Source organism: Mesitornis unicolor, unplaced genomic scaffold, assembly GCF_000695765.1.
Source record: "Mesitornis unicolor isolate BGI_N332 unplaced genomic scaffold, ASM69576v1 scaffold10686, whole genome shotgun sequence".
NCBI classification, from domain to species: Eukaryota; Metazoa; Chordata; class Aves; order Mesitornithiformes; family Mesitornithidae; genus Mesitornis; species Mesitornis unicolor.
This window is the reverse complement of record NW_010193022.1, coordinates 7501-34721: the sequence shown is the minus strand read 5'-3', so window position 1 is coordinate 34721 and position 27221 is coordinate 7501. Positions and strand designations below refer to the sequence as shown.

The window sequence follows — 27221 nt, the reverse complement described above, 5'->3', positions numbered from 1 at the left end:
TCCCTCTCAGTGCTCATCTTTTGGGGTTTTTATCGATATGAAAAGATGAATGCAAATGCTGCCCGTAGGATTCTGTAGGTTTGGGTTGTGAAAGGCATTTCTCTTCATCTTAGTTTTTAAACAAATCTGCATCCTAAGCATGGAGAAAAGGCTGTTAGATCCCAAGGAAGGGAATCTACTGGGGCCAGAACTGACCTGCAGGAAGGACAGTTCAAAGTCCTGGACCTTGTAGAGGAACAGTAAAGGAACCTGCATTTTGAACAGGGCAACAGGGATTCAAACATTGAAATACACAGTCACATTTGTCACTTATGACAAACTACATCATCTGTAATTTTTCTCTCTTTAAAAATCAACAGGTTTATTTTAATCATGGGTTCAAGCAGCTGCTATTCTGAGCAGAACCACTCAATACCTTACTCTTGCATTTGATATGCAGCTGCAATAACAAGCCACATGTGAATTTTATGAAGCCTTCTGAATTTTTTTGTCTGCTCAGGGAGCTGTAGATTTAAGTTTTACAGATATCTGGCTTTACCTTAAAGTAAACCAGCAAAAAATCTTTCACACCGTTTCCTTAAAAGAAAATAAAAGGTTTTGTCATGCCTGTAAATTAAAATGTGATTAAGATGTCCTGTGTTAGGTGTGAGTGGGATGGAAACATTTCCATCCGATTCCATTTTGCTGCTGGAAACAGGACACTTGTTTTCAACAGAGACTTGAGAAACAATACATTGAGCATTATGAAAATATTCCTATACCTAAATAAAAGTGTCACTTCTGCGGTGAAAATTTACATGAATTTTATTAGGTTACTATGGTCAGTATTATCTATCAGTTGTGTGTCAAAGAGTGAACGTACGGTTCTGCGAAGAAGTGCATTTCACTTTGCAGTTACTTCTTGCTGCATACTAATTTCCTCATGCGTACAAATGAATTTTAGATCAGTTTTGATCTGAACCTCGTTACCTGGCGCTGGAGGTGGCACTTAGCCCCATCCAGATCACCTGGAGGCTCTGGGAGTGGACAGCATCGTGTCTCCAGGGGCAGGTAATGCCCTGCACAGCTTTTGTAGGTCAGACGTGCCCAGGCGCGGTGCCTTCCTCCTTGGCTCCGCCATTGCTGACGACCCGCCAGGCCCCACCACTGCCCACCAAAACCTTCCCTGTGGGAGAGACCCCGTGCAGAAGAAGGGCGCTGCTCTCCTCACAGCCCTGCTGGGGCCAGGGCGGCTGAGCACCAGTGAGCAGAGGAATAAGGGCCCCCTGTCACCCTGGCAGCACCCTGGGGGGGTGAGGCCGATCGCTGGGCTGATCCCAACGTTCACTTCCAGCACGTTACATGGCGGGAAGTGTTCCCTTCCCATATTTATACCCCTAAATCTGTTGCCAGACGCTGAAGAGCTGATAAACACCGTGTGCTGTTAATGCTATAAAGTACAATCCCACTGCTGCTTGGGTGCAAATAAATAATAACAACTTAGCTCTCTGTCTGCTTTTCGGTGTATAAATGCATTGTCGCATAACATAGTAACATCTAAATCATTTTGGTAAAAGTACTAGAAAGGCTGAAACATTACCTTCAGGTATGATTAAGAGGGAATTTTACTGTTTAGTGTTGGTTTTGTGATTTCTTTATCTAATTTTTTAGAAAAAACACTTTTAAATGGATGTGATGCTTAATCACTATTGCTGAGTTTCACTTTTTAAAGAATTTTTAATTCCACTGAATTATTTTGCCTTCCTGAGGACTGCGGGATTAGCCTACAGGCTAAAAGTTACTATGAAATATTCATTAAATCTTTTCTCGTAGCCATTAGAGGCACAGATATCTTTTTAATGTGCCTGGTCAGTTTTGAGGCCACTATTTTTGTAGCTGCCCATAAATCATTAGCAAGTATTTTTAGTGTCGTCAGTGAAAGGTTAATAGAAGCCCATAATTTTCAGATATATCTCTTTGATAAGCTGCTCAGAAATTTCCTTGAGAAGGGGGTGTAAATTGTTCCTCACTGAAAACTGGAGCCTGTGTCCAATTTGTGCATAAATTGAAATTGTCTTTCTAATAGACTGCTTGGAAGGTGTGAGGTTGCCTTCATGGTAATGATTTAAACATAAACTGACCCTAGATGAGGGAGCTGGAGTTTCGGTTTAATGCGTTGCTGCAGTTTTCCTTCGCCTTCAGTGCCTTCAAATTCCGCACAAATAATTCCTCGGTAACAAGTGCCTTTTCAGAAGATGTATGCTGCTGACAGTTAATATAAAATTATTGCCCCTGAATGCATTTTTGTAATTACTTCCCAGAGAACTGTCTTTGTGTTAGAAGACATTTCACACTTTAGTAACATAAGTGTTTGGGGAGAACATGAGTAATAATTACAAGCAGTCTTTCAGTGAAAATAAACCTAAAAATTATAAAAAAGCTAATGTTAAAGTTGGTTAGAGACAGTAGGGCATTTATTTAGCACGTTACGCCTGTCTGTATATTTTCCAAGTTTAATAACCTTTCAGTAACTAAACTTAAAAAAAAGCAATAAAGAACAGAGAAACTGCGTTCTAATTTTTAAGCAATAATGAAACTAAAAACTGATTAAAAGTGACATGCTACTAGAGACAGAATAAAGAAACTTAATCTGAATGCTCCTATAGGAGATTTCTGCTATAATGGAAAATGAAATGGCTCACAGTGTGATCAATAAAAAAATTAGCAGCATTTAATAAAAGGTTTCTCTAGCATGTGGACTAAAGGATGCTGCAGAAGTCTGGAAAGCCAAGAAAAGCGGGCTTGGAGGGTGGCTTTGTGTGTGAGTGGGATGGAAAAATCCTTGGCTGAGTGAGCCGGTGGGCGTCAGGTCAGGTGCCAGATGTAAATAGTTATGCTGAGGTAGAGACCGTGGGGTCAGGACTGTATACATAAATATATATACGTTCTGGGAGTTACTGTGCACATACCAGCAGCGAGGTTGGGGCTGCGTGGAGGCAGAAACAACCCAGGGCGAAGTTGTGGTTCCGCTGGAGAAACAGGGTAATTGTACCATACATACATTTATATAAAATGTGTGATATGTCTCTGTACCATGTAGAGATAACCAGGTAGAGGTAGGCTCAGGTGAAAACAGGGCTCGCGATGCACAGGTTGCACATTTTGTGTATGCAGCACCTGTGACCGTGCTGCAGGGAGGGACCGTGCACCGAGCTGCCAGGCCTCTGCCGGCTCCTCCTCTGCCTGGGAACTCATGGGGGATACTTCAGGATGTTGCCAATCTGGGAAAACTGTAGTTACAATGTACGCTTCCTAAAGTCTGACTTTTGTGTAGTTTATTGTTAACACACTTCACACAGAACTGTATTACGATAATCTGTGTTTTTATCCTGTGGATTATTATCCAGAGGGATACCGAGCACTGGGCACTCTCCCTCTTCCCTCGCCTTGCCAAAAGCAGCTCTAGTAGCCGCTGTTGCCGCTTGTTGGTGGAGGCTGCTGTCAGAGCCAGACAAATGACAGCTTGGAGAGGCTGCAGGGCCATAGCCCTAGGAGGGCACGAGGAGGTAACAATATACAATTTTCATGGTTCAAGGGTAGCCTTATCCTACTGTTCTTCATTACAGTACTGCAGCGAGATCAATTTTATTAAGTTGTAAGTCTTAGGAGGCCAACACCATTAACTACATGCTGGATCAAATAATTTTTTTGGTATTGTGATTGTTTTTCCTTCTTCGTTGTGTGAAGACAAGATCTGATGCGTGGATTTCTTCAGCCTGCGAGTTGCGTGACACAGCGACTGAGCGTTGGCAGGATTGCGCTGCTCTCGCTCTGCTCTGCTGTGCTTTCGTCCCGTGCAGTTCGATGTTGTGTGAATGTACCGTAGTGTTTCATGTGTTATCCTTGTTGTCCTCTTTGTTTTTCAGCTAGGCACCTTTTTTTTTTTTTTTACCCCATGTGGTTTGACGCTACGTGAAAGACTTACACTGCACTGCGTGATAGAGCACCAAACCAGCTTGCTTTTGATGCATGTAGCGAGGATTTGGTGTGTGGCACGAGCTGCCTCTGCTCCCTGGCTCTGCTCTGAGGCCTGGGATGCAGGCTGCGCTTTCTGACTCGATTATTTGCTTGGTGGGAGTGGGCTTTTGGCTGCCCTGTGGAGGGTATGGTCGCGGTGGTTACATGGCTCATGTTAGGGCCCCAGCCCATTGAGGGGTTGCACACACACACACACCTGCACACAAGGTGCAAGTGCTTGAAAAAGGCGGTTTTTGAAATGTTGAATAGCCACAGACCGGTGTTACCCAGCAAAGCCAAGACTTTTCATCTGATGGGAAGATTTCAGCTGAGGTTTGTTGGTGTTTTCAGTACTGAAACATTCGGGGCTTTTCTGCTTCCATTTGTTCCTCTTTGCCCACAAATGAGAGAGCACTTTGGGCTCTCTTGCTGTGTGACAGTGCGAGAGGCAACGCTGAGATTAACAAACCACATCAAAGCAGAGACCTCCCCCGCGCTGATGTGGTATTTGACACCGAGTGAAACGTTTACTAACCAACGTTTAGATTAGGCTTTTCCTTTAAGTCATTTGTTTCTTTTGTTCTCACTTCCTAATTATAGACGAAATTTCCTTTCCTTTTGTCTTGTGGGGGGCTGAGCACAGCCCTGCGCCTGGGAGAGAGGGCAGGAAGACTGCACCCCTGGACAGGCGCCTCAGGGCTCCGCTGAGTCCCAGGAGATGCGGTTGTGTGCCAGTACCCATCAGTCCTCCAGCTGCTGGTGTTTATTTCTTCGGTGCCATTTACTCTTATCACTTGTCCTGCACCTCTGGAAAATTTCTAGGAATTGTCATAGCCCTTTGTGAGACCTGTGATTGTTTTTCCTTTGAACCAAGGCAGGGGAATGAAGAGATGCCTCTTTGCCCCTCTTCATTTTGTCTCTTGCCTCGCAGCCTGGGCAGTGTGTGCATGTGTATGTGCCTGCTTAGGGGACGGTCTGTACAGCGTAACTTTGGGCACGCTGTAGACTGTAGCCGTACCTCTGGAGGTATTTAAAGCCAGACATGACCCTGCACTAAGTAGTATGTTCCAAAGAACAATCCTAGATTTAAAATAAAACCCAGCTCTAAAAAGTCCTCAGGCTTAAAAAAAATAAAATTAAGAAAAGTCCCAGAGAATTTACTGGCTCAGAAAGGCTTGTTTGCCCTGTACTGTGCTGATAAGATAAAGTTTAAACTCCCTGTATTTGATTCCACAGCTGAAAAAACAAGCTAAGAGGTTTGCTCCGTTTTTGATTTCTCTGGCCCATGTGTTGCACGGTGTTACCCATTCCTGTGTCCCTGGGTGGAAATTGTAGGCAGGTATCAACATCACCCTGGTGTGGCTCTGACCTTCCCGTGTTTCCAGTCCTGCCTGGCTCACTGAAGTCCACAACACCGTCTGCTGCTGCCACCGGAGTGGGGCTGGCACTGCAGCCCTGGGCCCAGGCTCTGCCGCGCTCGGCTCCGAGCACAACCCTGGCGTGGCCGTGGTGCCGTAAATCCCGCTCTGACTGAAGCGAGTGGAAATTTGCTCTTGACTTCAGTTGAACGTGGTACACATAGTCTGTTTTCAAATATTTGGCTTTAGGAGTGCGTTGTTCCTGTAACAGAGCTGTTTTGAGCACAGCTCAGAAAGCATTTCCACTGACTGCAACTTTCAAGCCTTGCCTTTGGGAATTCACTTTTCCAGCTTTGCCAAGTTTGCCACATTCCTTGGACCACCAGGTCAGGCAGGAACACTCCCAGTTCTTGCTATGTCCCCTTTGAAATTGTAACTTTCGAGAGTGTAAGCTGGCTTTTACAGAAAAACCAAGAGTCATTTAAACATCAACTTTAGTGGCAATTAGAATAACATATTCTTGACTGTTGGCCAGATTGTTTAGGTCATAGGGTAAAATATTCTTCTTGTGTAAAGCCCTGCAGGCCTTCCACTGTGCTACAGGGGAGGAAAAAAGGGGAAAAAAAAGAAAACAAAAAAGAAAACCAAAGAGCACCCACCCCTGTTTCCTGACATTTTGGGTAGAATGAGGTATACTTCCCAGGCTGATGTCTCAAATTGTATCCTTTCTCACTCATAAAAGAAAATCGTTAAAGCCATCATTAGCGATGGCAGGTTCATTTAGAAATTACTAATAACACTTCTGTGAAATGCAGGGGCATTTTTTTCCCCTCCCTTTAGAATTAATTAGCGATCGTTTATCCAAAGACGTGGTGCTGTCAGCTCCCTTCTGCTGGTGTTCGCCATCCCCTTGTGCTGTGCACAGCCACCCCAGAGGAGGGAAACTGTGTGCCCGGGGCACTGCGCCCCCCTCCCTGCACAAATTCCTCGCAGATCAAGAGCTCTGGTGTTATTTTATTAGCGATCTGGATAGAAAGTACTTACTGCTGCATTTCAGTCACTAAAATCCAAGGCCACCTTAAAGGCTAGGTGCTTCAGTAAATGCACGTATCTGTGCTCGATGCTGCGAGGTGGCCTCTGATCTTTGGAGACTTCAGCAGGTGCCATTGGTTCTGGCCACCAAGAAGCCCCTTTGCGCACAGATGTGTCCCTTCGGAGCCAGGCCCAGCCTCAAACTCCCCCCCGCACCCGGTGCCAGCAGCGCCTTGGCCCCCTGTGGTGACCCCGTTGCTTTCAGCAGCGCAGTTGTGCCTGTGCACACCATCCTGCCCACCCGCGCTGTGCCAGGCTGCTCCTGTGCTTCTTGCCAGCAGTAAAATCCAGGTTAAATGTGTGAAATACTGCAGCAAAACTCCTCAAAAACAAGTTCCTGAGGAACACTCCTGGCCTCATCGGGGAGACTCAGCTCAGCACAGGAGCAGCTGGGCTGCACATGAAGTTTCTCCTTGCGGGATGGGCCACCCATTCCCACCACCACCCTGGTGCTTGCTGGCTCTTCTGCTCCCCTGGGCAAGGAGCTAGCAGCTCCTTGGGGCCACCCGCGCCCCATGCTGGTAGCTTGTGGTCAAAATAGAGGAGGTGAAGGTCAACAAACCAAGAAACACCCTGGATTTTTCTTGGCGGTGTTTGGTTTCTACAAGGCAAGTGCCAGGCATGCAGCTCGGCAGAGGAATCTGAAGAGCGTGTTATTCGAAGGACAGTAACGCTGAGGCGTGGCAGACATGTAGAATTCCTTCAATTCGCTGAACATAGGGGAAAAAAAATCTCATTTTAAAGCAATGTTGCATTTGCTAAATAATTTATGCAAGATTCACTGTTGTGTTATTTGACATATAACTCTGTCAAGCAACAACGCTTTTGAAAAGTTGCCTAGAGGATCAGAATCCCCATTCAACAGGGAATTAAAAAATGTTTCTGGAATTTTGCTTTGCAGTTGAGAATCTATTTTCTTATCTCACATTGTACAATTTATTTTTCCTAAAGCAGTGTGCTACATTATTTGTTATTGTTGGACTCGGTCGAGCAGCTTTATCCCTGGTGTAGTCACGAAATGTTGGAGTAAAACCAAGGATGAATTTGTCACAGTGTACTCACCAGATCAGCTGGTCTTCAGGTTAACTGTCAAAACCCAAAGATTTCTGCTAAAAATATTAGAGAAGGTCCCTTAAAGCTCCCCAGAGTTGCCTAAAACCCTGCTTCATCAGGTTGTGCAAAAGTCAGTTCTCCGAGGTCTTCGTTGGCAGGTGGCATGGAAGTGGGTGGCAGTTCTTTAGGTTAGATTTATGTACTTGGCCTATTTTTATTGGTTTCTGTCTTATAAAACCAGAGAGCTGACATTCTGATTTACTGGCTATCGAGTCTGCAGGACTTACAGGCTTTGAAAAGATTGAATGAGCTAAAATGTTTGTGATGCCGGCTGTGATGAGACTGTGCAAAGATGTGCCAAGTAAATTTTGTCCTCAAAATGGAAATGATAGTTTGAGTATGTACACTAAATTATGTGTGAAGTAAAGCAAAGCTAGCATAGCTTTAAATGTAACTTACTATTTAGTGAAGTAGTAGTATAAAGAGAACCAGAATCCTGTGGGTTTTTTCATTACAATACATTTTTATGTAAGGAAGAGTCTATAAAGCATGAGGTTCGGTGAGGAGCGTTTTATTGAATAAACATAGTGCAGATGATGACTTACAATACAGAGAGCTTAGCGAGTGATACTTTTTATAGCCATATCCTTAAATTCATTACCGCTGTGTAAGTGGCATATATGATTTGTTAAGATGAACATTATATCTAGCCCTTAATGGAAATTTTGTAGTAGAAAGGTATGTATAATTTAACAGTAAAAGAACCTGAAAATGTGCACATCAGTTAATTGCTAAGAGGGATGCTGTGATACACCACAAGCAGGCATTGATTTTTAATATTTCCGTTGCAATTGGAAGGGTGCGTCATGTTACGAGGGCTCCATGGAAAACTGCAGAGCGTTTTACACTGGGTGATTTATGTTACCATGCGCAGTGCAGGAGGTGGTACAAGATGTGCTCTGGCTGGGTAGTGGTAACAGAGCCTACTCATGTGTGTGTCTGAATTGCGGGGCTTGTGGTAACCAGTTTTCGTCTTTAATAAATTTTATTTTTCAGCTTTGTTTCATGTTCTCAGCATTGGTTGTCCTTAATCTTTTTAGTGCTGATCTAATTTTAGAAACAATTAATCTCTCTGTTCGCTGGTGTTTCCGTAGTGGCTTGAGACCCAAACCGCCAAGGTGGCATCTCCCTTCTGCCCGGCTGAGAGGGGCTCCAGGCCTTCAGGGTGCGCAGTGCGGGATCTCCTCTGCTGGCAGAGCCTGCCGTGCCACCTCATGCTGCGGGATGGCTCCTGGGATGTTCCTGCCACGCCAGGGTGTCCTCAGAGCATGCGAGCGCTGGCAGGGGCAGGTGGAGTGTTGCAGGTGCAGCACCCGCAGCTGCATTGCCCATGCTGGTGGGACGCGCACGGCAAGCATCTCTGTTTCTAGTGGTCACCACAGCCTGGTCAGTGTGGCCAAAGGGTCTCATGGACAACTTCCCTGCCAAGAGTGCAGCAGGGACTTGAAAGGGCTTTTTCACCTCCGCTGCCTCTCCGGAGAGCCCCAGTGAGCTGCACAGCGCTGCATGGAGCCATCGGGCACGGCAGGCATGTCTGGGTGTCCACCATGGCCAAGGGGTCATGGTGGCCAAAGGGTCTGGCATGGCCCTGGGTGCACGGCCCCCCTGCACTGGGGCATTTCTGGAGCTGCCAGAGAGCTCAGTCTCCCCCTACACTAAGGCACATGAAAACTTGAGGGTTTTTTGGCAAAGATGTCTGTGCTAGCCCATGTGCTGGTCACAGATGAAGATAAAAAATATCCCAGAGAGCTGAATGAAGGTCAGATGCAACGCTGTTGGCTCCTGGCTGGATTGGCACAACCCAAGGCTCACCTGTCCAGCAAAGCACCTCTTCTTAGTCCAGTGAGACCTCTGGGAAATATGTGTGGTTGAGGGGCTTCAGCTAGAGCGTATTTTGTCTTCTTGTTACTAATATTGGGTCTTGGAGGCGGTGGGAAGAGGAGAGCACTGAGAATTAAAATTCAGTGCATGTCTTTTCTTCATGGGCTGTAATTAATCTTGCCAATTTTTAAAGCTTTGCGAATCTGGTTAAGTGATAAAACACTAACAACTTTATATGACAGAGAGTTAGAGACTCCTGCTATACACCCACCAGAGAAGATTAGGAGAGAGTGTTTGCAGGATTCGCACTAAGCAGCAGAGAATACAGTTGAGAATTGTTGCACCGCATGATATAAAAACCACATTAATATAATGAAAGGTGTCGGGAATAATGTGAGAGCGGCTGTAATTAAATGTATCTTAATAAGTGCAACATCCTTCTTAAAGCTCTTATTTTTCAGACCTCTCAAACTTAGAGGATGTTCTTGCCGTTGGCAGGTGGCCTGGGAGGAGAGCTGGAGAGTGAAGCGAAGGACAGCCGGGCCCTGGAAGAGAGGAACAGTGTGACGAGCCAGGAAGAGAGAAATGAGGAAGATGAAGACATGGAGGATGAGTCAATTTACACCTGCGATAACTGTCAGCAGGACTTCGATTCACTGGCAGACCTGACTGAACACAGGGCACACAACTGTCCTGGAGGTAATGTTAAACTAGCTTTGCAGTTCTGACAGGTGGTTAGCTGGGTAATTGGACATAGCAACAGCTTGAGGCCTCAAGTGAGATTAAAGAATTAATAATGTAATTTTACAGTTAATGTAATTTTATTGTGGTGCCTTGGGTAGCCTTTGTTCACTTCTTTAATAAAATTAAAATAAAAGCAACAGCTTTCCAATTGGAATCTGTCAGTAATTACGTTAGACAAAAATGTTGTGGGGTTTTTTTAATGCTAAAAGTTTCAGGCAGGGTATTTTTCCCCTCTGTCTCCAAATGTAGGAAGATTAAAAAAGTTAAAAGACTGAAGTGTGCAAAACTCCCTGGAAGAAAGGCCTCTGAACCCCATAAAAGAACATGCCGATTCCTGAGATTAAAATGCATAGTGTGAATTTCATAATCCCACCCTAAAAATACACTGTTCTCCCTAGGTTATTATTGCATTGCCTCTTGAATTTTATGGAAGCGAGGACAGCATCAGCCTACGCTGATCTTGATTTTACTTTCTGTAAAGTAAGAACAAGCTCAGAGCATTGGTGCGAACAATCCCAACATATCTCGCTTTTACACGGCTGCCGTTGTGTGGCTGGCGGTAGCAGCAGGTATTCTGCAGAGCACGCTAAGCCGATTTATGGGGGGTAGTAAAAAGCTTTGCAGATTTTACTAAAGATTAAATAAAATCTTAGGAAGGGGAACACGGGATATGTTCATGTGTATTTAAATCAGAGACTCTCATCCTTCGCTTCCCTTCGCTTTTTCCTCTGCACTCGCCTAAAATATTTTTAGGCAGTTGCTGTTACGGCAGATGGATCAACGAGGGCTGGCAAGGGGCAGGAGGGTTGGTTTCTCCTTGGGTGCAGCTGTGTCCCATCCTCTTTCCCCTGAGCGTATATTCCTCCCTGGCCACTTAATTTGTTTGGTCATTAGGCCATGTTTTCTGCTCTTCTTTTTGAGCATAAGTAAAATGATGCATAAGGGGGATGGAGATCGCAATCCTGTGGCTGCCCCCAGGGTTCTCTCCTCTGTGCTCTCCTTTAAGCCCTAAAGATGTTGCAAACTTGCATAAAATTGAAAGGCTACGTCTTGCAGGGCAATTTCTTGGCCAGCTGGCAACCATGGCATTGGCCTGAGACTTCTGCAAATGGCATTCATGCTCTACTGCAGGGCAGTAAGCAAGAAAATGCCATTGAATGGAAAAGTCCTTGTTTTCCAAACGGGAAGACAAGGGGTGCAGCCTTGGGGACATTGATCCTTTCCAAAGAAGCAGTTGCAGGGGCAAGAGGAGGCTGAGGGGATACCTTATCAACCTGTACAGCTCCCTGAAAGGAGGGGGTAGCGAGATGGGGGTTGGTCTCTTCTCCCAGGTAACAAGCGATGGGATGAGAGGAAATGGCCTCAAGCTGTGCCAGGAGAGGGTTAGATTGGATATGAGGAAAAATTTCTTCACTGAAGGGATTGTCAAGCACTGGAAGAGGCTGCCCAGGGCAGTAGTGGAGTCACCATCCCTGGAGTTGTTTAAAGAAACAGGGAGATGACGTGCTTAAGGACATGGTTTAGTGGTGGACAGGTTATAGTTGGACTTGATGATCTTAAAGGTCTTTTCCAACCAAATGATTTGGTAATTCTGAGACGCTCCCTTCACCACCCTGCATGGGGAGCAAGACAGGCAGGACCACCCCCAGAGCAGGCGGGTGGCCGTGCCCCCACAGGGCATTGCTCCGGCAGCTGTCCCTGTGCAGCCTCTGCTGCCTCAGTTGTGCTGGCACAGCCGCTCCTGGTGCTGGGGTGATCCCCACCAAAAGAAAGGCTGCTTTTAGCCCGGGTGTCTGCTTGGGTCTGGTTCACTGTGGGGTCCCTCCAGCAGCTGTAATGGCACAACTGGGGGAGCGGAGCAGGGCAGAGAGGAGCGGGCGCTGCTGGTAGTGGCTGCACTGGAGGAACATAAGGTATGGCTGGTGAGGTGACCAACAGTGCTATGAAAAGGAGCCATTTTTTTCCTGAGTCAAATAGACATTAAAATGTAGCAACCTAGAGATTCTATTCTTATCAATACAGTCAGTGTTTTCACACCTCAGTTTTTGTATATACTCAACATAATACTCTGTTAGTGGGACTGAGAAAAATAAATTATATGTTTTTGGGACTTATCAAAATAATTTGTTAGTATTCCCATTGCTATTTTTTGATTGCAGGTAGCATAATTTCATCTTCTTTTATTGTCTTCACATGCATTGATGATTTATAGAGACATTTTGTCATAAAAAGGCACCATACAACTATCTGCATATGCATGAAATAGCTGTTAATTATCTCCATTTGAGGATATCCTTGTTCCAGAACAAGAGTGTCTGTTTTCTGTTTAGTTTAGTCTAGTGTCCTGAAGTGATTTAAAGTAAATAGGAAGATTGCACTCATATATTCTGGAATGAGAATGTTTCCATGAAGACAAGCTGGGATATTCCTTGATATTTACATGTCTCACCTTGAGGAAAAACAAACCCTTTCGGATCCATCTGTTTGTTTGATAGCCCTCAGGACTTTTGTTGAACGCATGCAAAATGCACGTCTTCGTTCAATTCATCTGAAAAGACTTGCACCACCCAGGTGAAAATCTAAGGCCACATTAGGAAGTGTGGTAAATTTAAGGACTTGACCCCCCAAAATAAGCCTTTTGGCTATGTCCTTAGTTCCCCTGCCCCCCTGTTGCCTGCAATGCCTGCCTGACACACCTGAGGTTGTAATGCAGTGCCTGACCTCTTGGCAAGCGAGGGTTTCATGTCTTAATCTGAAGCAGGAGTTTCAGTCGTGTCTACATGGCTCCAGATCAATACAGGTAATATTTGTAGTGATAATATCACCAGGCTGATAATACAACATAACTAATGACTTCCTTTGGGACGCTGAAGTTAGGAAGGTATTGTAGCTCAGGAATGTTGCAGGATTACAGGAGATCACTCCAAAGAATAGGAAAAACCATCTATTTCACTGGAATCCCTTAGAAATTCATTATGGCGCACTGAAGTTATAATACAGCTTGAACGCAGCTGCTTTGACGTGTAAGGAGGTAACAAACAGCCATTCCCCCCCGTGCTTTTTCATGTATTTCAGACTTGTTTCTTTGAGGACAAAACACCGCTGAAATCTAGACGTCTCTGGTAGCATAAGCGTGTGGCATTTCTTTTGATGTCAGTGTAGTAGAGATGTTCTCCTTCTGACAGAATTAGGTGCCTTTTATACCTTTATCTCATGACTGATGTCTGTGATTGTGGGCTGTAGGTTTCCAGTGTCTACGGGGAGCTGAAAAGGGTCTAAATGGGGGCAACTTGTACTGAAAGAACATCCCAGTTCCTTGTCGGCTCCTGTCTTCCCTTGTCTCCCAGCTTGCCCCCACAAATGAGCTCTCCTGCAGCAGTCCAGCAAATAGTGCCTTAAACAACCAGCCAGCATCTTGAAAAATACGCCAAGAATAAATAAAAACACCTAGTGTATACACTGGATCTGTTAAGCTTTTAAAATTAATTTAAAACTGACTGGTATCCCATCTTCCCTGAACTGGAGCAGACTCAGTAATTGCTATCGGTGTCACGTGCAGTCTTTTTTATACTTTTTTCTGTGGACTGCTGCTACAGTGTGGGTGTTGTAGCACGATGCTACCTTACAGCATTAGAGACAAGAGTAAAGAATTTAATGTGGACTTACAAATTACTGCATCCTCCAGCCAGCACCAGAGGCTGCATACATCAGGCAGCTGTCGCTGTTCTGCGGTGCATCACTGTCTGCTCGCTGGTGCCGAGGTGGTGGCTGTCTGGAGAAAAGTGGTTAAAAAGCCATGAGTTTGGCCATTTTGCTCATGTGTTTTAATGCACCTGCGTTAGTCTGGGTTTAGCTGCAGCATTTTATGGTGTTATTTTTGCTTCCTCAACCCATGTCCCCCCTTTCCTCCCAGGGGTCAGAAGGGCTTCATGTAAGCTTTTTTTCCTTCAGTTTCTCAAGTGAAGGTAGAATATTTTAAAGCAAATTAGAGCATCAATGAAGCGGACAGAAGTAGGTTTTGGTGGGGTCTCTGAGCATTTCATGAGGTCCTCTTCTGTTGTTGATAACTTTACAGGTTGTCTGTTTCAAACAGCAGCAGAGCTATATATGGATATTGCCAGCTTGGAAGCAGCTGATTTTTCTAAACTACTGTACGGTAGGAACTAGTTTATAATTAAAGTCTTGCAGTTGCTCCTTTTAAATGCCCTGTAACTTGTACATGAGGCTTACGTTTGAAATGAGGTATTGTAACTGTTTCATGCTAGTGTATAATTTTGCATTTTCTTGTATTTCACCTGCTACAAGAATTATAATGGCCTTGCAAGCGTATATGCGGGATGCTTATCCAAAAAACGGCAGCTTGTCAACAAGTGACGATGTCTCCCGAATATTTTTGTCAGATGGCACTTTGTACTTGCCACTGACAAAGAGAGACTTCTTACACGCATTTCCAAAATTAGTCCTCCCCCAAATTCTATTCTTTGCTTGCACCTGATTGGCAAGTCAGAGATTTTCTGTCTTTTTGCTGCTGCTGTTGTTGCATCTTTAAATTAACGAATTGCTGATTTTCTTCCACAAAAGAAACTGAAATGCAGTTGTGAAAAAGCAGTGTGGAAACTTAATTATACACCTAGTTTATACAGCTGTGTCTCTAATGACCTACTGGCCCTAATTACTGTGTTGTGGCTCAGTCTGAGTGCTCTTGTCCTTGCCAGAATTCTGCTCCTTTCTCTTAACCTGACTAGTGTTTCAAGCTAAAAAAAAAATAACAAGTTTCCTTTTTTTGTTCTTTTCTATGTTGTCGTGCTGAAATGCAGTTTTGCTTCTTTCCAGAGGTCGTAGCCGTTTTTTAAAATTGGCACCAGAAAAGCTCAGTAATATCACAAACTGTAAAAACATGGATTTTCCCTGGAGTCCTCAGTTCTCGCTGTCTCGATCCGGAAATGGGCACCGGGGCAGTGTTTTTATTGTCAATCACTTGGAGGGCTCTGAGCGCAGGCTCCCGTCCTCGTCCCAGGCGTCCCCTCTCCCGGTGCAGAGGCTGCGGGGCTCCCGGGGGCCCGTGGTGCCCAGGCACGGCACGTGTCTCCCTGCAGTCAGCGTTTGTGCCCATCGGCGATCCAAAATCCCAGATTATTGCGAGGGTACGTTTGGGTGGTCGGGGGTCTGCCCCCCCCGACTGCTGTAATACAGGTGATGGTTGAGTTTACCCGGAGGTTCCCACCCAGCCTGCGAGGAGGCTCTTTCCAGGACTGCTGCCGACACATACCAGAAGATTAGCGTGGTGCTGAGGTGCTGGGCTGCCTGGCTTTCCAAGCAAGTGCTCAGTGAAATACGTATTTCTCATGTACAGCATAAAGCACATTTCCCTATCTGAATTTGGATCTGAAGTCAAACAGACACACAGGCACAAATTTAATGACAAGCCATGCGGTAACCTGTGCAATGCGGTGGATTCACAGTGCATCCTGTGCCATGCGTTTCCTGAGCTCCCACTTGCCATGGGCCAGCAGGAGCCATGGTGCTGCCTGGCGTGCCGAGCGCCAGCGCTGGCCCTGCACCCACGCAGGGTGCTTGGCGTGCACAGGGGCTGCCTGCGAAGGTGCTGTCAGTGCAGCGTTTCATGTGTTGCATGTGCGTGTGACAGTTGTGCAAAGTGTTGTGCTCTCTGACAGCGCTGCTGACCCAGCAGATGGGAAGGTCATCCGGACGGCGAAGGTAGGTGAGACCCCTGGCTGCTCCACGCCATCCTCAGCCCTGCAGCACTGGAGGCATCAGTGGGGGCTGAGCCTCGGCCTTGGTTTCTCTGACTGCCTCTTGGATTCTGCAGGCGCAGAATCTGCCAGTGCCCGTGAGAGTTTGCAGGGGGGGACGGGATGTGTGAATTTAAAACAGTGCTTGCTTGCCATAAACACCCAGCTCAGGATTTGCTGTGCGGCCTCATGGGGGGGTCTCTCGCGGCAGGGGCACGGCGGTGAGCCCACGGCAGATCCCCAGTGGTGCGGGAGCAGGCGCGAGGAGCCAGGCGGTGTGCTCGCCGATAAGAGCGTGCCAGGGCGCCAGGCGCCGCCCCCCGCAAATCGCCACTGCCACCTTTGTGCCGGGTCCCTCTGGGGATGGTGGCGAGGGAGGCAGCGCCAGGCGCTGTGCGTGCAGATAGGAGTGCTGCCAGCACAGCCGCTAGCGGTTTGGTTGCGCGTAACCAAAAGCCCTCGTAAGAAGGGAGGTAGCGAGCTCTCTCTACCCCTTTCTCAGCCTCCATGTAGCCAGTGGTCGCTGCGGCCGGCCTGGCTGTGGGCTCTGAGGCCAGATAAACATTTCTTAGCAGTGATGATGTCCTTCCTCAAGCAGCATGTTTTTCACACAGGAAGAACGTTTTCCCTGTCACTTTTAAACGTGGCCCAGTGCGGGGCTGAGGATGACACGTTATCATGCTTGTATTGGCAAGGGACTGTTTAATTCTTGCTACTTTAATTGAGTTCTTTTATCTACTTTTATCTAGTTCAAAAAGTAGTCTGCAAAGTAGGCACTGGTATACATGAAAATGGATAGAAGAGAAAGTGGGTGCATGTTTTAAATGAGGCCTCTTAAAGAAAACACGTGGCCTTCCGATGTCTTTAACGGTTTGGCAGGCGGCTGTCTGAAAAGCCGCTCTCACCTCCTGATATGATGCTACATCAGAAATGGGGAGGCAAACAAAGACCAAAGCACCCCAAATGCTGTGAAGCAAGGCCTGAGTGAGAGCACCTGTGGCAGGGCCTGGTTGAGGAACTGGAGCACGTCCAGCTCCCACTGCAGCACCCCAGGGCTCCCCAGCCCTTCTGGGGCACTGATGGTGCCCAGGCTCCACCTCCTCTTCTCCCCGTTGCTTGGGATTTCTGTTTGCAAAGGATAATCTATGGTCAGGTTACAGCAAAGAGAGTCTGTGTAGGGCAGGGTTGTTTCTTGGCATTGTAGTAAATAAATATTTTTTGAGGAGGAGGGAGGGGTTGCAGGAGAAAGGCTCCCTCCAGGGCTGGAGCCCGGCGGGTGCTGTGAGAGCAGCCGTGCCTGTGGTTCAGGGGGTTTATAGACAAAGCCCAATATGTGAAACTCTATTCAGAAATGCAGTGAGGATAGCTTGGAGACTGCAAGAAATGCATGCTTGTTATAAAGTGGCCTTTATAATGCTCTCAGGAGCTCGGTGGAGGACGTGCTGGGTTTGCCCTGCTCCGACAGACAGGAGAGTAGATTGCTTGTGGCTGGGGCGCTGCTGAAGGGCACCCATTGCCTTCCTGTGGCTTGGTGAGGGACAAAACCGCGTTGGTCATGTCAACAGCCTTGACGGTTTCAGAGCCATCAAAGATCTTCAGACTGCAGATGTGAGCAGTGAGGGAGAGGTGCAGTGAAGGTTTGCTTTTCTCCATGACTTCTTCCCCCATCTGTTAGCAGACCATTGGGTAAGTAGTCTTTGTATCAGGATGGCCATACTGAGCCAGTCTGATGATCCTGTACCGCTGGTTCCCCTGGATATTCTCCTGGCTGTCAGCAAACTCACCTGGGCACTTCTTGGTGCTTTTTATTTAAATTTGTCCCATAGACTTCTTCCATGAATTTCCGTTTTGAAGTTTCTTGTTGAAGCAAGGTGTGCATTTAGCACTTCCCATTGTGAGAACTCTGTTCAAACATGCACTGGGGAAAAGCGTCCCCTTTTGTTCCCTTCAGCTTTGTCACCCACTTTCATTTGATACCCTCTGATTCTTCCAGTGGAGGAAACAGTGAGCCATTGCTCCTTTTCCCCCTTCTTCACCCACTCATGCTTGAGCAGACCTATTTTGCTGCCCCCTCTGCTGTCTCCAAATCCGTATTTGCAGTCCCCTTACGGATACCTGCTGTGTCTTGACTGGGGAAGCATGGCTGGAGAGGCAGTGAGTGGGTGAGGTATCTCCTGCACCACTGGTGCTCCAGATGTGGTTGTGTTCGCATGTCTGTCCTGTTTCCTGAGCAGGAGGTGAGGGATTGTACTTGTCCTGGTGTAGAGACCTGGCAGACAGAGAGGTGGTGTCTGGCTGGGTAGGAGAAAAACAATTAAGACTTCAATGTTTATTAAGAAAAAAGCAACCAGCAGTGCATTTCAAGCACTCATCACACATCATCATTTTGCTGTTGGAAGTAGTGGGATTAAAAAAGTTGGTTTCTTTGAATTTGTAGAATATAAATGTTGGGTTTTTTAATAATCAATTAAAAATAACAGAAGTGTGTGTACAAACATTGTCAAGAATTCCTATCTTTCTTTTTTTTTTTAAACTAGCTCTAGAAAAAATCCCCACAGAAGTTCTGTAGTGCATATTTGAATGCTTTTGTTGTAGCCTCATTAAACTTGGCTTGTCTGCAGCTACAGCTGGCATATTATTAACTGTGCTCCAGGCTCGGGGAAGCCAGAAAGCAGCCTCCACCCCCCGGTGCCGGCTGGCTTTGGGGAAACGTGCCAGCATGGGTTGGTCCTCTTCAGCTGGCTGGCTCTGGGAGGGCTCGCTATAGCATCTCCTCATGGCCTCGGGGTCCGGGAGCCCAGGACTCAGCCAGCCTCAAGTGCTGATGTGAGGGAGGGCTGCAAGAAGTCCTCCACGCCGGCCAGGAGCCCCCACCCATGGCACAGCAGCCCCGTGTGTGCAGCATGGATCCACCAAGGTATGTGGCCTCCCGCAGGGAACCTCAGCCGGGTGGGTGCCTGTCTTCTCCACAGGGGTCTCGCACCTTTCTTTACTGGTGAGAAGCAAATTAGCAGTTGTCTGCCAAATAGTTTCTCTGTTCTGAACAAACTCGTTATTGGACTGAACCAGTCAAATAAATTGAATAAGGGAAATATTTTCCCTGCACCTGCTGGAGAGGCTGCTGCTCTCCAAGCTAGGTTTGCTCATCAGAAGACCTCTAACAGAGGTCTAAGCAGCTTCTGACTTTCTTCAACTCTTTGTTAACAAGTATGTACCTTTTGAATGCTGTTTCTTTTAGGTAATTTTTATAGGTGTTTTTAATAGTAAAGTGAATTTAAAAAATAGATTTAATGATTTCATAATTTCATATTCAATTCAAAATTGTTGAAAATATGTTTAACAGAAATTTAAGTTCAATAATATGTATTAAGTATAGGCAATGTTATTCAAACTTCCTACTTATTACAACCAGCTGTCATTGTCTTGACTAAGAGAAAATTTGAGGTTTTCAAGGCACTTGGTCTGTTCATGTTAAATACTTCCTAGGGCATTTGAGTGCTTCGTAATCTTTAAATGCTTAGAAGACTAGCAACTCCTTTCTGACACAACATAGTACTATTCTTATTTTTAGCATCATGGAATTAAGAAGTCGTCACTCTAATTTGTCTTATGTCTTGACTACTACTGGAAGGGGTATTCCTGCCATCTCTGCCTCATGTTGGTGCAAGGTTTATGTTGTATTGAGGAGCTAATATTGCTGACAATTAAAAGGATTCATTTTCGGTCTGCACAGCTCCCGGATCTGGTGCCCTATGGAGCTGCACAAGTCTTGTGTCAACATGAGAGGGACAAGAGGTCAGAGTTTGGAGGAGAATTCGAGACCTTCTCCCTTAGGAGCCTGAGTTCTTTTGGGTGAAAATGGCAGTAACTGTGGCTTTGCCAGTTTACCTAATGACATGCATGAAACTGGTGGAAGAGCCAAGGTCTTTAATCCAGGTGGGATTTGTTGCTGGTGTCACCTTTAACCAAGTGGCTGAACTTCCTCTTGAAGGCACCATTTTTTTGGCATCTGGGGCTCTCTCTTCTTTAGGTTTCTTTGAAAATGCTTCTCAGCGTAATGGTGAGAGACTTTCTGGCTCCTCCTTACGTTGCTACTCAATTACTGTTAGTCTTGCTGAGGAGGACATAAGGAAATGCTGAAGAAGCCCATTGCTTTTCTGTTCTCCAGGGAATCTGTTACATTAAACATTTGAATAGAATTTTGAACGTAATTCCCAGTCATTTCCTCTACAGTTCACTCGTGCAGACTTTGTACTTAATGATATCTCTTAAAATAAATGAGATTTGATATAATTTCTATTAAATGGTCATTTTAGAACTCTACATCTAGTAATTATTCATTAGAAAATTTGGAAAGACAGAAGTAGAATAAATTCCCTTTATGGCCTCGCAGTCTATAGAAATACAAATATGTACACCTGTGTTCATTTTCTCTGAGCAAAGCTGAATGCAGGTCATTTATTGGACTCCAAGAGTAGTTTAAGCAGATTTGAAGGACATTGTTCAGTCTGCATCAATAAACCATAGCAACCAACGAAGCCAAAACCAGCCAAAAAATCGACATGCCGGTCGATTGATTTTCAGGACGGTTTTTTAACATTTACAATGATACTCAGCTTGTGGTCTGCTGCGGCATCGTGTGGGACTTTGCTTTGGTGAGTTCTGCTGGTTTCTCTTCGGGGTGACTGCTCCGGTTCCCTCCCTCTCCCTGCTGCTGTGCTGGTGTCCCCGGGGTCTCTCCTGAAAGGCTGCTCCCTGCCTTGCACCTTTCTGGACTGCCACCATTTCACATCTTGCTCACAGCAGTCTTCTCCCTGACACTGGATGGCATTTGCCCTTTCCTGGCCCCGCATGTAAGTCACTTCACAGTTTAGATATTTAAGTTACACCTTGCTGTCATACAGGTTTCTCCTTTACTCTCAGCTGCAGTTGCTCTTTCATGTGCTGTCCTGGAGCCAGCTCTTTCATGAGACTCCAAACCCGGCAGAGCCCTCCTGGAACCGTCCCGTGGGGACCAGCACCTGCAGCTCTTCTCAAGGTGCTGTGAGAAGTGGGGCTGCTCCGTGTGCAGGCTCAGTGAGGGTCGGATGAGCTGAAGACGCGTGATTCTCAAATCTTTGCTCGCAAAACCTAGCAAATCGTTACATTTGCATTCAGGCCACATCCAGATCCAACCTGGATGGCTGCTTGATCTCACCTTACTGCCCTTCTCTGCTCCTTCCTCTCTGACAGACGCTCCTGTAGTTTGTTTTACAAGAGCTACTTCATGTAAGTGTTGTATTCCATTTGGTGTTTTAATGGTATCTGGTGTAACTGGGTTTGATTTTGACCAGAGCCTCTGGTACATATAAATAAAGCTGATAGTATTCCTCGTTTTCGTGGAGCATAAACTGTCGTCTTTAGGAGGCAGTCACAGCGCTGTTGAATTCCTCACACAAATAAGACAAATTTGATCCAGAATTTAACACAAAAGGAAATGAAAGTGAGTAGGATTTTCTTGTCTCATAGCTTAAATGAGAGAATATTGAGTTTTCTGGCTGCCAGTTTAAACTCTGGAAATTCAAACATCAGGAAAAACGATGCTCTTTCTCTCAATAACTCAGTATACACATACATATCTATGATGTACAAAATGCTTTGTTTTACGTTAATCAGTTCAGTTTTGAAGGCTTGACTAACTCAAATTGGCTGTATTGAAACTTAACATCATTGCTTTTTGGGGATCGTCACTGTTAATTAAAAGAGAAATGAGAAGAGCTGGTCCTTACAGCAAGTTGCGGGGAGTGATTTTGCAGGTGGTTCCGGGGTTGGGAGAAGTGCCCTCTGAGTTGGCAAAACTCTGCTTTTCCAGTGGCTGCCCCAGGACTTGGCTGTGCAGGTCCAGGCCAGCGAGTGACAGGCGGGAGGCTCAGCTCTCGGAGAGCTTGGCCACTTGGATCCGGGGCAGAGGGAGGGAAGGAGGATGGGAAAAAAAAACAGTTTGTGAACTTGCCCCTTTTGAGATAGCAAATGCTCCTCTCTCTGTGCCCGGGATCAGCGTGAGCAGCCGGCAGCTGCATCCCAGGCGTCTTTTGTTGTCAGTGAATGTCACTGCAGAAACCTTTCGGGGAGCCACTGTTCCTGCACAGGGAGTAGAGGAAACTCGGGGATAGAAACGTGGGGGTGTGTTGGGCTGCACAGGATTTTACTCTGAGGAAGAAGATGTCCACAAATGTTTTAAATTAGGCTATTCTGGATAATTGTGGTGGTATGGAGCCCAACCAAAATGTCAGGAAAAAATAAGTTGCTCTGTTAAAGCAGACATGAAAAAACTGGAGGGCTTAACTTTTGTCCTGAGGGTGATAAAACAGCACCACACAGCTGAAAATCAATCTGACCTTCACCCACGTGATGCTGTTGTCTCAGTCTGTCTTTCATTTCCTTTGGTTGAGTGAAGGCCATGGCATTCAGTAGGGAGAAAAGCCAGAGGGAGGTGGGGAGAATCCTGTTTTCTCTGGAAAGGCTTCGGTGCTTGCATAAGTTGACTCCATAAAGAGAGTTGCTCTAAAACTTTGTATTATTTCATTAAATTAAAATAAATAGATAGACTCCTTCTTCTCTTAATAGCTAGCAGTCATGTTAAGGTAAAGAAGATATGTGCTGTAAATAAAAATTGTTTATGATAGAAAACATTCTGTTTAATGAAACCTAGAATTAGTTGGTATTTTGAAATGAAGGCTTTAAGCAGCAACAGGAAACCTGCACATTCATTTCAAAACAGAAATTTGTACCCAAAGGGGAGAAAAAAGGCCAATTATTTTTTCCAGAGATATTTTAACATTCTGTGGTGCAGGCTTTGCACAAAGGAAGAGAAGTTATGCAGATACACCTATATTTACATATACATCAATAAACCAACCAAGCTTTAGTGGCTTTTGTATAAGCAATATTACTGATTTTCAGAAGAGAGGTATAATTTCAATTGGTGAACTCTTCATTTTGCACAACATCCTGCAGGAAGTGGTTCCCACCTCGTTTTCCCAAAGACAGAGAATGAACTAAATGAATGGGTAGAATTCGGTGCAGAATTTAATTCCACTAAACAGCAGCACCGACAGAGAGGATAACGATGTGCACAAGCACGTCTTGATAGGCTTTTTCACATCTCGAAAGCAATTAAAAGTGCAGTTCATAGCTGTTCATCCAATCCCCCGCTTCTTCATCCTTGTTGCATTGAAATACAACCCAAAGCCAGAAAGTTCCCAGACATTTCTTTTGGAAAACGGTCAGTTTTCCACAAACTAAGATTGCTGTGAGTTGCGCCTACCCTAAACTGCACTTTTCCTGATTCATCTCACCACGTGCAGATAATGTCATGTCGTAGTCATCAACTACTCTGTTGCTTTATATTTGTGTGCTCTGGGTAGCCCAGCTGCTGAAGCATGGAGAGAGTGAGAGCTCTGTGCTCTTTTCTTTGTTCAGTAAATGTTGCCTGCTTTAGGAAGGTCTGTAAGAAATGTTAACTTCTTGTTAAAAAGATAAAGACAGAGATTGGATTTAGCTGTAGAGATTAATCCCTCCTTCATAAAGGTTAAGAATGAAACAGTTTGTTCATTAATCTATTTGGGATGATGGACATTGATTTGTGACTGTAGTTTTTTATTTAAGTGTGGTTTGTCTGATGCGCCGAGCATCGCAGACGCTATTTTACATGGTATTAAAAAACCAAACCAGCAAAAAGATGTTGGGACCTTTTCCTGGCAAGCTCCACTACTCAGGTCTCCATGTGATATGCCAAAACGCTATTTGCATAAATGTAGAATTTAATAAGTTATTATTCTGATTAACGCCATTAACTGCTTAACTACTGTAGAAATTGGCTTCTGAAGTTGCTTGATGGTAGCTGTTGCTCTCCACGTCATTCCATTTGCGTCTCGCTGGGGATAATGGTATGCAAGGGAAAGCAAGAAGGTCAAGGATCTTTTTGTTTAGTCTCTTTGCACATTAAAAGTTCTATTATGTGTTTGTATTGCATGCGGTTTCCAGTCTGTTGGCTACAACGCTTTCAGAATCCACGGATGATGAGTTTGCGAGGCTAAATATATCTTGTGGGTTATGACTACCAAGCTATCACTTTGTGGAGCAGTCAGGGCCAATATTTAACAAGTGTTTTTCAGAATGAGAAATTTTGAAAGCGAGTCAAATGGTCTTACAAAAGGGTTAACAGCAATGCGAATACAGAAGCTGACAGCGCCTGCTTGGGCTGTGCTGCTGTGGGGGTGTTGGAAGCTGTGCTGGGCTGTTGGTGGGGAAGCGGTTCTCAGGTCGGGGGTTTTTTATGGGTTTTTCGGGGGGGCGGGGAGGGCTGCGGTATTGTTGTGAATGACACAGCCGCCACAAAGCTGAATGGGACTGAAAAAAAGTGGTGTCCTCCCCAGCCATCCCTTGCTCTGCCCCAGTGAGAAGAAGGTGCAGCGTGCTGTGGTGGGGGTGTGCGCCGGGGCCCGTGCAGGTCGCCCCACGGTTTCCCGCTGCCCCTTTTTCTGCCCCCCAGAGCAGAGCCGCCGTCCGCAGCCGCCGGGCAGCCGGGCTCTGCCGAGACCTCGCTGCTGCTTCTTGCCGGGCATTTCTGGGAATGCAAAGCCAGGCTCGGGATGCGGCCACGTCCTAGGGCCCAGGGGGGTGGCACGCCCGCCGAGCGTGTTTTCCCGTGCCAGCCAGCAGACTGACCTTTTAAAAAAACACTTTCGGCTGCTGTGAAACACTGACAATAGCTTTAATGGGTTTCATTTTGGGATGAAATAGCTACAGTTGTGTTTTGATAATGTAAACGAGCAGCCATAAACGTGGCACCCACAGTTTGTGTTTTAGCTGATTGTTTCAGGCTGAGTACAAACTCAGGGTGCCTTCCTGCCAGGCGTTAGCACAAGATACTCATTTTCTTTTAAAACTAAAGCAGAGGTTTTATTTTTTTAAAGCAATTTCTGTTCTGACTGCATGAGTACCTTCACACCTGTCAGCTGAATCCAGTGTGCTCGTTCCCAAGGGTAACCTGACATCTGGGAAACTGCCTCAGCCCAGCCTGATCCCCTTTGCAGCATCGTTGGTATTTTGACTTGCAGTGGAGTTACACCATCACACATCATCCTTTGCGTTATTCTGTTCTGCTCCAGCGTATTCCTGCTTTTATAACTTCCCGTTTAAGTCCTGCTCTTGGGCTGTTTCAGGAGTGTTGCAGTTATCTGTGAGCTGTCTTGCTTTTCATTGTGGGGCTGGTAAGCTCAAAAACATCTGCAGACAGGGTCGGTCCAGCTTGCTGGTCTTCAGAGGATATTTACAGAGTTTCATAAGGCTTGGACCCATACCCACACCCATCCGAGATGCAGTGTCTACAGATTTATCCCCAAGAGCCTCTTACGAGCTTTGTTTGTATTACTATCTAGAGCTATCCCACTGCAGAAATCCTCAGGAGAGAGAAGTGGTCAAGAGTACTTAGAAACATCTGTTAAAAATTCAGAAAAACACTGTGCTGTCACTAGAAGCAGTTAGGATGGGGCGAGTGAAATTTATCATGTGGTGCTACAGGAAAAAGGGGCATTTGTTTTTTGTTCCTTCACTTTTCCTTAAAAATCGATAGTTTGGTCAGGAGATATAAGAAAATGCCCCTGCAGAGCACACTTGGGGCAGAGTGCTGCGTTTTACCAATGTCACAAACTCACTTGAGAGCCAAGCCCTGGAGCCTCAGAGGAGCACTGCTTCCAGAGCACTCACATTTGATTCATCACACACTTTCTACTTATTTCAAGAAACCCTGCATTAATTGTGCAGACCTAGAAAGTGGAGACATTAGGAGCTAAGGTGACTTCACTGTGACTTGTCTATTGCTTACCGTACTGAGACAAAAAAGGAAGAAGTTGTGGCAACAAATCTAATGGATGAACTCTCCGACTGGTTTTGTGTGTGGCTACATACTGTGTGAGTACTTGAGAAATATTGGCATTTTTCCCCAGTGATGTATCATGAATTACAGGCAATTTGGCAGAAAACCCCCAAGTTTTCTTATGTATGAGGCCGGATTTGCTATGATGTTGGATTTGTCTATCACCACAGTCCAGCTCAGCCCCCACCCATCCCAGTTCCCCATGGATGACTCCCATCTCCCTTTCCATGCTGGTGGGCTGGCTGGCACATGTGTGGGCATTGCCTGGAACAGCCCCAGGAGCGGGGTGGGTGCTGACTCTGCTCTTAGCCTTTCTCTTCACAGAGACATGAACAGGGGTCTCTATCCCTGCTGATCAAAGGTAGCTTCACCAATCTTAGAGAAACTCAATTTCTATAAGAGAAACCCGATTTCTCTGAGAGTCCTCTATCCCCGGTCCTGCGTGATTCAAAAGTTAATAGGAAGGGACAAACAGTTACAACATGTGACGGGCAATATGATCATGTAAACATTGTTTTCGTAGGATGCCAGGCTGTAAAAATGAACACAGAGCTCCTGAGAATAGATGAGTCACTTCAGATGGAGACTTAATGGACAATGGTGGCTTTGTTATCACTCTGCAGGTAGTGAGAGGATAGGGTTAGAGAGAGTTTCCAGAAATGTAGGAGAGTCGTTACGAGAAAGGTAAAGCTCCCTCTGCCATGCATCCCCCATAGTGGACCCCTCGTTACCCTGGTCCCTTCTCCTTTTAGGAGCCTTTTGAGGAAAAGTCTCCTGTGACAGGAACATCTCTCAGGTCTTTTCATCTGGGAGCTGCCAAGTGAAAGAATGGGGTTAGAGAACAAAAGATGCTCAGATAGCGCAGACAAGCTTTTGTAGGATCTGCCATGTCAGCTGTCTCTTACAAGGTCTGCTGTATTTTGTGTTGATGGTGCTCCTTCCCCTGAGGATTTCCTCACACCTGGGAACACCTGCCATAACCTGCGCTGATATTTTCCTCCATGCCTTTCATTTCTGCATACAGATGGAGCTGGGATATCACACACTGTCCTTGCCCTTATTCTGTTCTGCTCCTTGGCAGTCCCAGCTTTCCTGGCTGGGAGCTTTCATCCCACCTCCCTCTCAACCTTTTTAAGGAGGGGCTTTGCAATTATTTATAAACTTGCTTGTCCTGTTTTCTGACATTTTCAGTGTAGTCTGTGGAAGAGGAAAGCTAAGTTATATGTTCTCTGGTTTTACAGGGAATAGAAAACTTGAAGTAAATGTTGCTCATCTGAGTTAGCAAGATATTCTTGGTTTTTTAGGAGGGAGGGAACCCTCTCTTTAACATCAGTGGTCCTCTGAGTGAAAAGAGTCTTAGTGGCCAGTAACCACTGCTTGCCTTTGATGTGTTTGGAGATCCTGGAGGGGCAGGCAGCCAACTCG

At 45.8% G+C, this 27221-nt stretch overlaps 1 long non-coding RNA gene across 1 annotated transcript in view; it reads left to right on the top strand.

Annotated features, from left to right (window-relative positions):
• Positions 1-14280, top strand: part of LOC104542864 — a 29652-nt gene extending 15372 nt beyond the window's left edge. The window contains exons 2-3 of the long non-coding RNA XR_728155.1: positions 9879-10079; positions 14200-14280. This is a non-coding gene — a long non-coding RNA (uncharacterized LOC104542864). The remainder of the gene's footprint in view (positions 1-9878; positions 10080-14199) is intronic.
• The last annotated feature ends 12941 nt before the right edge of the window (positions 14281-27221 follow it).